An 11,410-nucleotide genomic window follows, 5' to 3' on the forward strand; every position below is an offset into this window, starting at 1 on the left:
AGGTAATAGGGACTGGGAGGCTGGAAGCCTGGGGTCCACTGGGAGGAGGTGGGTGGACTGGGAGAGGCGCACCCTTGCAGAGCCCAGCAGCAACTCTTTGGTGGACACCTGACTTGGGGTCAAGCGCTCAGGCCAAATTTATGAGCAGCAAAAATAAAAACACATGGACTCACAGATAATTCTTCTTACAGAACACTTTACTAAATTTTTAAGTGATTTAACTACATATCAATAATGAATTCATGCACCAGTGGGGTTCCTTGGCCTGGCCTGCAGGACTGGTCCCAAACCAGCTTCCCAACATCCCCTGATGGGGCCTGGATTGTGAGAGGGCGCAGGCCAAGCCAAGGGACCCTACTGGTGCACAGTCGCGGCCAGAGAGTGACACGAGAGGTTGGCAAGCCGCAGAGGGACCATGGGAGGGCTCCAGAGCAAGTCTGGCCCATCTCCCTAAGTGCTGATCAGCATGACCCCAGCAGTAAGCAAACCTACTGGTCTGAGTGTCAGCCCCCTGGTGGTCAGTGCACTTCATAGCGAGTAGGTGAGTGGCCTTAGCTTATCAATAACATATTACTCTCCGAATGGTTGAACAGCTGACTGATGACCGGCACTTAGCTTATTAGGCTTTTCTTATATAGGATTTTATACCATACACATTTTTATACCATGATGATACATACTATAGAAAAGTGCACAATGAGAGAGAGAATTCCCATAATAGATCCACTTCTGGGCTAAAAATTCCTTGGATAAAATCTAATAAACTATATTCTTTATGGAGGGAACTCAGAAGCAACTTTGAAATGGGAAGGTGGCTGTGGTCCTGAGTATGACGACTGACTTTCTCAAAATGTGTGCTTGTCCTATGTTTATTGGTTTTACTAACCAACTCAATATACTTTAAAATTTTTTGAGTTCCATGTTATCTTCCATCATTGTCATGAAATTAAGAAAAATTTTGCATAGTAGACACATTTACCCTTCTATATATTAATGTGTGCTATGAATTTCCATAAAGTATTAGTTTACTAATAGCTGGAAAGACAGATAAATGATTGGAACAGAATGAAAAGTGCCCAAACCTCCAAATATATGTAACACTTTAGAACTCGATACTGGTGACATTTCATGTTTCTGGAAAAGGTCAATGAAAAATGGTGGAGGATTCTATGTTAAGTGTTTGTATAAAACTAGCTAGATTTAAATCTCAGATTAAAACTTTTAAATATGCAAAGTGAGAAAAGTACCAGGAAAATACACAAATATCTGTTTATACTTTGTTTTTTTAATGTTGACAAAGACTTGAAGCACAAGATTTCTGGAGGTTGATTGAGCAATATAAAGAGTTCAAGTCCAGCTGGCATGACTTAGTGGTTGAGTGTCAACATAAGAACAAGGAGGTCATGGTTCGATTCCTGGTCTGAGTATATGTCTGTGTTGCGGGTTCTATTCTTTGTAGGAGTGTGCAGGGGGAAGCCAGTCAATGATTCTCTTTCAGCATTGAATAAAATATATTTTATTCATCATTAAAAATATATTTAAAAATTTTTCAAACACTGTCTACCAGGAAAAAATTTTAGCAAGATAAAGAATACGTTCTTGCAAAATATATGTAGTATATGTGTATCAGAGAAAAGTTACATCTTCCTTTTGCAGAGAAGTCTTTGAGATCAACAACAAAAAACTCTAACTTAAAAATGAACAAAGTATTTTTTGCACAAGGATAAGTGACCAATGGACAAATGAAAAAATATTTAGTGTCCCTGGAATAAAGGGAATAAGTTAAAAGAATAAAATAATATTTTCCATCCATCCAGTTTTTGAAGATTGTCCTTATACTGCTGTTTAAAATTTACGTTGTTTTTGACATTTGCAATAGGCAATTTGGCCCTGAGCACCACATTTAAAAATCTGCTAGTATACTAATAAAGGGGTAATATACTAATCAGACTGGATAGACCAGACATCTTCCAGACATCCTTCTGGATGTCCTTTCTGACAGAGCAGGGCCCAGGTGAAGCCTTTCAGGCCCAGGGTGCCTATGGCCAGCCTGGGCGAAGCTGCTGGGGGTTCTGGGTGCCTGAGGCCAGCCCACATGAAGCTGCCCAGGGTTCTGGGTGACTGAGGCCAGCCCACATGAAGCTGCCCAGGGTTCTGGGTGCCTGTAGCTGGCCAGAGGGAGGAAAGCCTGGGTACCAGGTGCCTGCAGCCAGCTGGAGGAGAAAAGCGTAGTTCCCGGGTGTGGGAGACGAGGCAGATGCGGTTTGGAGCAATCAGGCAGGCAGTCAGAGCAGGCAGGGTGGCAGGCAAGTGCTTAGGAGCCAGTGGTCTTAGAATGTGAGAGGGATGTCCACTGCGGGACCGGGCCTAAACCAACAGTCGGACATCCCCCGAGGGATCCTGGGTTGCAAGAGGGTGTAATCCAGGCTGAGGGACACACCGCCCCCCAAACAAATTTCTTACATTGGGCCTCTAGTAGAGATATATTCCCAGTACCCATCAATTCTATTTATACTAAAATCTAAGTTATATAGTTTGTTTCACTCAGTACTTCTTAAAATAACAATGCCTTAAGAAGAAAAACTCATTTTGGTTATACATACACACAAACAGACTATGATCTTAATTAGTGAAAAATAGATGCAAAATGTGATAAAATTTATTTCTGAGCATTTGTATTATAAATGAACATTTCCTTTTTTAAAAACCTGATTTCTTTATTGAACATGGACGTAAATTCTAGTAAATATTATTATGAATAAAAGCATCCTCAGGAAGAGCAATCATATGAATCTTGCACACTAAAATTCATTTCTCACTTTCTGCTTTTTGGACTTCTTTTGAAAATGTTTTATTTTTATTGTTGACACTGTTACAGATGTCTCCCATTTCACCACCTCAGTGCCCCTCCACACAGTCTGCAGGCTTCACACATAGTGTCCAAGGGCTATGCATATGTGCATATATGTTCTTTGGCTAATCACTTCCCTTTCGCCACACCCCTTCCTCTGAGATCTGTCAGTCTGGCCCATGAATCCAGGCCTCTGGTCCTATTTTGTTTTTCAGTTTATTTTCTTCATTAGATTCCATGTGTAAGCGAGATTATATGGCATTTGCCTTTCTCTGACTGGCTTATTTCATTTAGCATAACAATCTCCAGATCTGTCTATACTGTCGCGAAGGGTATAAGAGTGCCTTCTTTTCTCAAGTAGCAAAGTATATCATTGTGTAAATGTACTACACATTTTTCATCTACTCATCTACTGATGGGTACTTGAGCTGTTTTATAACTGTGCCTGTAAAGTATATATATCTATACTAATAAAAAAGTAATATGGTAATAAGAATGGGAGTCCTTCTGGAGACCTTCTAGATGTCCTTCTGGACAAGGCCTGGAGCATGGCCAGCCTGCATACTTCCCCCAAACGGCCCTCAGCCCCTTTCCCAGGCCCCCTTAACTGCAGTGGGGACCCTCACCCCATGGGGGTGTGGCCAGCCTGAAAAAGGCCATTAGCCCCTTGCCCAGGCCAACACCACACCCAGTGGAAACCCTCATCCCAATGAGGGCGTGGCCAGCCTGCTAGCACCTATCAGCCTCTCACCCAGGCTGGCCACACCCCCAGCAGGGACCCCCACCCCAAAGTGTGTGTGACTGCCCAGAAAAGAGCCCATAGACTCTCACCCAGCCTGGGCATGCCCCGTAGCGGGGACCCCCACCCAGATGGGGGCATGGCCAGCCTGCAAACTGCCCCAGCCCCCTACCCAGGCCAGCAATGCTCCCAGTCTGGACACCCACCCTGATCAGGAAACCCCTTCAGGGAAGATGAAGTAAGAAGGAGAAGAAGGAGAAGAAGGAGGAGGAGGAGAAGGAGGAGAAGGAGGGAAGGAGGAGGAGGAAAGGAGGAGAAGGAGAAGGAGAAGGGGAAGGGGAAGGGGAAGAAGGAGAAGAAAAGAAGAAGAAAGGAAGAAGAAAAGAAGATGATGAAGGAAGAATCTAAGTTTAAAAATATAAACAATAATATGTCAATACATATGTATCTACTAGAGACCCAATGCATGAAATTTGTCCAAGGATAGGCCTTCACTGCCATGGCAGCTACCTGGATCCTTCCCACGGAGGCATCCTTGATGCTGTGGCTGAAGCCCTGGCTTCATCTGGAAGTCACCATATTGAACTTCATCCTCAGGTCATATTCCCTCTATTCAAATAGGGTAAGTAACAAGAACTAATATTGTACTGTCTCCAGAAGAAAACTAAATATTTGCTTTGAAGGCATAGAGAGAAATGTTTACAATTACGTGGACAATTGTAAGCTTTCATGTAGTGCACTCCAAGTTCCTAATGAGTCCTCTCACTTTCATAGGACTGCTCTGCACGTGGCCTGTGGCAAGGGCCAGGCAAGCGTGGTGAGACTGCTAGCACGCAGACGTTTCATACTGAACCTCAGTGATAATGAAAATAAAACAGCTCTAATGCACGTATGTATTAGCCAACTATGTGAACTTGAGATTGGTTTTAATTTAATTACTTAGAAGAACTTGTGGAATGTTTACTTTGCATTACTAGAATTTATCATCTATTTTTTGGCATAATACTGACAGGCCATACTACATGACCAAGAAGAATGTGCCGCTATCCTACTAGACCATGGTGCCGATCCAAATGTGATGGACATCCACGGCAACACTCCTCTTCACTATGCTGTCCTTGGACAAAACACAGCGATAGTGGAAAAGCTACTTTCCTGTATGGCAAATCCGGAAGCGAGAAACGAGGTACAGATCAAGTAACTTTATTTACAAAATATTTGAAATACATGTTTTTACTTCAGTTTCAAGCCTTTTTAAATAACTATATGTTTTATTGATATTAAAGAGAAAAGAAGGGAGAGTTAGATAGAAATATTAATGATGACAGACAATCAACCATTGATTGCCTCCTGCACACCCCCGTTGGGGAATCCAGCCCACAAGCCCTACATGTGCCCCTGGTTCAAGAGTCAACATTCAACTGCTGAGCCACCCCAGCTGGGAACAAGCATTTTCTTTCTCACATACATACACTGAATACAATAAATCAGGCCCTGTCACCATGGAAACAACTCCAAAACCCAGTCTGGGAGGGCTGGAGAAATGTGGTGTCCATGGAAGGGGCAAAATTTTGCCTCCCAGATACCCTTCTACCCCAGAAGGAAGAACTTCCTGTTAGGGCCTGGGAGTGGGTGATAGGCTCAGAGCCCACAAAGGACTGAAGGCCGGGGTTGTTGAAGTGATGGTGGGGACTGGTTGCTATGCTGACAGGGGCTAAGGAGATGGGTGCTGTTGGGGATGGGTGGGAAGAGGAGACCTAATACCCAGCAAGGGGAGCTGGATGAGTGCAAGTGAGAAGAAGAGATCCCAGTCCACAGGCAACATGATAACGACAGTATACCAGGATAGATAGTAAGACAGGAACATAGAATCTTGGAACCCGCACTGTAAATCTTTGAGGTGAGTTTTGGGGAAGGATGTTTCAGTTAATCTGCTGGAGAGGGAGTGGAGGACATTTTAAAGGGAAGAAGCAGACAGTGACTGTTCAGAGGTGAGAAGAAAAGGGCTGCAACTATTTCTTTTTTTTCATCGACATCAGCGGGTATCGTTTTCCATTGCTTTTTGAGAGAATTGAAGGGAGTGAAGGAGAGAGAGAGAGAGAGAGAGAGAGAGAGAGAGAGAGAGAGAGAGAGAAACACTAATGTGTGGGTGCCTTCCCATAGGCCCAGGCCATGGTTGGGAAACAAACCTGCTATGTGGGTATGTGCTCTTGAATGGGAATTATATCTGGACCCTTCAATGTGCAGTCCAAGGGTATAACCAGTGAGATCATGAGCCAGGGCAAAAGGGGATGCTTTTTATTTACTTCCTATAGTATAGGTTTAAGTGCAGAGGATCCTTTTAAATTCTAATATTCAGTTTGGATACATGCAATTTTATAAATTATACATTATTTCTTCTGGTCTACAGGATGACTTCACACCGCTTTCCCTTGCCAAATATGAAAACAATGAAAAAATGGTGGAATTTTTAGTAACAAGTGGTTCGGAAGTTCATCAGATGGAAGGGTACAATTGTTCATTCTTTGTTTTTTATTCAGAGAGTACATTTGTTAAAACTGGGGAGAGTGAAACAAGGAAGGCCTTAGGATCAGAAAGAAGTGTTAGTTGGAACCATTCTAAGCTGTCAGAGAGGTTCAAATAATGCTGCGAGAAAGACCAGCCATTCCTTCCTCCTTTGTCACCAGTTCTGTTCCCGGGTTCACCTTAAATCCTATAGAGCACCTTTGTTTAGATACTGGAAGGTCCCACATTGCCTTTCCCAGGGCAGTAGGCACCAGCTTGCCTGAGATTCCAAAACTGAGGTTGGCCCCGCAAGTTATCTCTTTGTTATAAAAATGAGACATTTCCAAGTAAGTTGAATTTCCTCAGGTTTCAAAATATTTTAAATTGTGTCTCACATGGAAGCCAGTCAACAGAATGCTCTGATTCAAAAGTAAATTATCGGTCCTAACAATTGCTATGGGTGCATGACCCATCAGTGTCCATGTGTGACAAGTAGGATTCTATCTTCCAAGCCAATTGGGTGTGGACAGGGAGAACAAGCATCATTCTCATAAAGATCTGCTGGTTCACAGTTTGAGGAGGAAGAGAAGGGATAGTAGTATTCCAGGCCAGGTCCTGCCTTCTATTAGTTTTCTATAGATTCAAAACAAAACAAAGGGAGCATTTTGCTATCTGAGTTCAGGAGGTAATATATTTGTACATAGATTTAGTTGCAAGTTATACAGTAACTGAGATACCCTGAATCACAAACCACAAAGAAAGGGCTGGTAATACCAAAATTAATAGCATTTTCTGAAAACTGTGACATTTCAATGTTAGGTACTATGAAAAACCCACATTAGGGTTTCTTTGGGATTCCAGCACTGTTTCAAAAATTCGAGTTCAATAACAGATTTTTCCTTCGGGTTACTGTTTCTCTGAGCATCTCTTTTTGATGTGTTCTTTCATTTCAATCTCCTAGCAACCTTCTAAAGTAAGGCAGTAAGATTCTTATTTTGTAGAGGAGGACCTCAAGCCACAGTAAAAGTGACTTGTTTGAGAACAAATAGCCGTGTTTATACAACTAGGAAGTCTGAGTTCAAAAGACTTGACATTAAGTCAAGCTAAATCTAATTAATTCACTGAACTAGATTGCCTGCAAATCATGACTCTTTTATGTTACTTTTCTTTAAAAATTACATCTTCATAAGAAGATTGTGGAACTTACAAATTTGAAGTGTGTAGTATAATTAATGTTTTAATATTTACTCTGATATTATCTGACATATGTTGAGAATTTATAATAGTTGGAAAATATTTTTTGTATTTATATGAAGATGGTAATATCATTTATCACCATTTTTTTATTCACAGCAACCAACAACCAACATCTGAAAAGAAAGAAAAAAGAAGACTTTTGAAATCTTCTGGAAGTAACAATCTTGGTAAGACTTCTGATAGTGAATTACTCTTGGTGCTCTTACCATAGATGAATTAAGAGTAAGGAAGATTTGATAATGAAGGAGCAATAAAAAACAAACAATGTGTAAGTTGCACGTGAAGGTTTTCTTAATCTCTCCGTTAATAGGTTAGTATTCAGTATTATTTAAATAATTAATTGTAGGAAATTTTAAAATCTTGGTCAATATTGGTTGAAAAGAAGTTCATTTATTAAGTACTGATCCCTAAAATCCTATATGATATCTTTATGTAAAAAAAGAAGAAGATATTAAGTTCAGATGTTGTATGTTTTCTCTAATTTCACATTGTAAAATATAGGACTTGTTATACAAAATGGACCTTTTGTTTAGTGTTTACAGGCAATGGATTACATTTAGTAAATGAAAATTTCGTTATTTTAAAAATCTTTTTTAAAACATATTTTTAATTATTTCAGAGAGGAAGGGAGAAGGATAAAGAGATAGAAACATCAATGATGAGAGAGAATCATTGATCAGCTGCCTCCTGCATGCCCCCGACCAGGGATTGAGCCATGAACCCGGGCATGTGTCCTCGACCAGAATCAAACCCAGGAGCCTTCAGTCAGCAGGCCGATGCTATACCCACTGAGTCAAACTTGGTAGGGCTGAAAACCTGTTTTTACATAGTGATTTGTCTCACTAAAAAAGTATCTAAAAGTGAGAACTCAACAATACTTTCCTGGTACCACAAACAAACGGCAAACAATAAGAACTACAACACTTAGTGTGCAACTATCCCAATGAAATTGTGTAGTTTTTTAAAAAATATATTTATATTGATTTCAGAGAGGAACAGTGAGAAAGACAGAGAAACATCAAAGAAGAGAGGTAATCATTGATTATCTGCCTCCTGCATGCCCCACACTGGAGATCTAGTCCACAAAGGGGGCATGTTCCTTAATCACTAATGGAACCTTGACTTCCTGCTTCATATGTCAAGCCTCAACCAATGAGCCCCACAGGCTGTGACCATTGAGGTTGTTTTTTAAGATACCTATCAATAGCACAGAAGTCATAACGGCAATAGCAGTTGAGAATCATAGGATGCTTTATATATTATGCCAAAAAGACCTCACTATCATCAACTTCATTCCTCAGAAGTCAGAACAGAATGAGACAGGTTGATGCATTAGAACAAGATGTATCTTCCTGTTTGTTGGGTAATTGTTAGGACACTGCAATTTCTTTAGTACAGGAATATCCAATGCCATTAATCAAAAGATAGTCATGATAAATATACAAATACCCCAACTCAAAACTCAATTAATTATAATAAAAGTACAAAAGTGATATATAGCGACAAAAATGCCAGTGGACTACGCAGATGTGGCACCTACTTCATTGTGCAATCTGAACCTGAACTGTATGAGGACACCTTAGTAGACTTTTACCAGAGGATTTGTGTAGGTTCATTTTGCAACTTATAGGAAATAGAAAGATGAAATATCATTTTGCCCTTGAGCTCATAATGAGAGCTGTCTCTCATTTCCGTGTTTATCACATCAGAATTCTCAAAGAAATTGTCAAAATTCAGTTATTAATTTGTCTGCTTACTGGTGTACTATTTAACGGTCAGGTGCCTTCTAGGTACTGAATGCTATTCTGATGATGCAGAATTGAAATGGTTTAAAACACTGTCTTTGCCCTCCAAGAGCTTGTTATTGTCATTTCTATTAGTTACTATACATTATTCAGTGATTGCTAGGTGGTAGAACACACTAGGAGCTTATCATTATTCTTTTTTATTGGTGTGTAGCATGTGACAGCAACTTTAAGTCTATGATGAGAATTAGAGTTTTAAAAAACTGGTGAAGCCTTGGCCGGTAGGTCAGTTGCTTAAAGTACTGTACCAACAGGCCAAGTTGTGGGTTTGATCCCTGGTCATGGTCCATAGCAGTTTCAATCAATAAATGCTTACATAAGTGGAACAAAAAAACCAATGTTCTCTCAATCTCTCTTTTTCTTAAATCAATGTTTAAAAGGTGTCAAAAATTGAAGAAAAATAAAGACATGCTTGCACACCCAAGACTTCCTCATTTTCTTTCCTCACAGGGATGATGCACCTAAACTCTAATGTACCCCAGGAGACGTATAAAGAGAGCAACGATGGTCACTAGCAATTCATCCTGGGCAAACCCTCTCAACCTGATTCCTTAGTGAGCCTAAGCTCATTTCCCCAGGCTTTTCTTGTTGCACTATCCCGAACTTTAATAATAAATGTCCTCTAAAATTCTCCTACACACAAATAAAATAAATAATATAAAATAAAAATGTGGGTGGGATTTAAATTAAGCCTGCAGATGGAGAAGCTTTCCAGGTTAAAGGGACAGAGGGTGATGTTTGGCAATAGGAACGTTAGTCCAAGGGGTATGATGTGCACTTTAACATTGGAGGATTTATGAACTGTACCGTTTTAATATGCAAAATGTGTGCTGTGGAAATGTGTGGGAGTGAGGTGAGTGCCTAGCTAAGGCAAGCTTATGAAAGTCTTTAGTACTATAGAGAGGACTAGATCTTATCCTATGACCTTGGGAAATTTATCAGATAGAATGCTTTTAGCTTCAGGTTATAATGGGTTGTGTAATTAAGAGGCTAAACAATAGGAACCAGGATTGTTTTGGTGGTTCAGTGATGTCATCAGGATCCCAGGTGTTGCCCCTTATTCAACTGTGAGGTTGTCAGTGCTTATGTCTGCCTTCCTGGTGAGCTACTTAGTGAGGGCTCCAAAGCCCCTTTTCTCGCATGACAGCATGTGACGGCCAAAGGACTGCTTTGTTCCATTTTAATTTTTTTGTTAAAATCTAGTTGGCACAGAATATATTACTTTCAAGTGTATGACGTAGTGGTTTGACATTTACATATCTTACAATGTGTTCATCCTGATATGTCTAGTAACCATCTATCACCATGACATGTTATTAAAATATTGACACATCCCTTTGCTGTACAGTAGATGTCTGTGGTCTATATATTTTATAGCTAGAATTTTGCACTTCATATTCATATGCTTCTATTTCAGCCATCTCCTCAACTCACTAGCCTCTGGCAAAAATCACTTTGTTCTTTGTAGCAATGGGGTGTGTTTTTGTTTTGTTTGCTTTGTGGTTTTAGATTGCACATGTGAGATGATATTTGTCTTTCTCAGTTTTATTTCACTTAACACAACCCTCCTCTGGGTCCATGGATATTGGTCTAAATAGCAAGATTTCATTCTTTTTATGTCCAATTAATATTATATATACTAGAGGACCGGTGCACAAAAATTTCTGCGCTCGGGGGGGGCGGGGTAGCTCAGCACAGCCTGTGCCCTCTCCCAGTCTGGGACCCCTCGGGAGATATCAACCTGCTGGCTTAGGCCTGCTCCCAGGTGGCAGAGGGCAGGCCCAATCCCTAGGTGCAGCCCCTGGTCGGGCTCAGAGCAGGGCCGATTGGGGAGTTGGGGCGCCGCCCCCTGTCATGCACAGAGCAGGGCTGATCAGGTGGTTGCAATGCCACCCTCAGTCACGCTCAGGGTAGGGCTGATAGGGAGGTTGTGGCCCCGTCCCCTGTCACACACAGATCCGCAGGGCGATCTGGGGGTTTGGGCGCTTCCCCCTGTCACGCTGATCCCGGTGCCAGAAGGCCTCTCAGCTCCGCTGATCCCAGTGCTGGGAGGCATATTACCCTTTTACTATATAGGATAGAGGCCTGGTGCATGGGTGGGGGCCAGCTGGTTTGTCCTGAAGGGTGTCCTCGATCAGGGTGGGGGTCCCCACTGGGGTGCCTGGCCAGCCTGGGTGAGGGGCTGATGGCTATTTGCAGCTGGTCACACACCCTTCAGGGTGGGGGTCCCCACTGGGGTGCCTGGCTAGTCTG

Source organism: Myotis nattereri (genome assembly GCF_964212035.1).
Source record: "Myotis nattereri genome assembly, chromosome: 1".
NCBI classification, from domain to species: domain Eukaryota; kingdom Metazoa; phylum Chordata; class Mammalia; order Chiroptera; family Vespertilionidae; genus Myotis; species Myotis nattereri.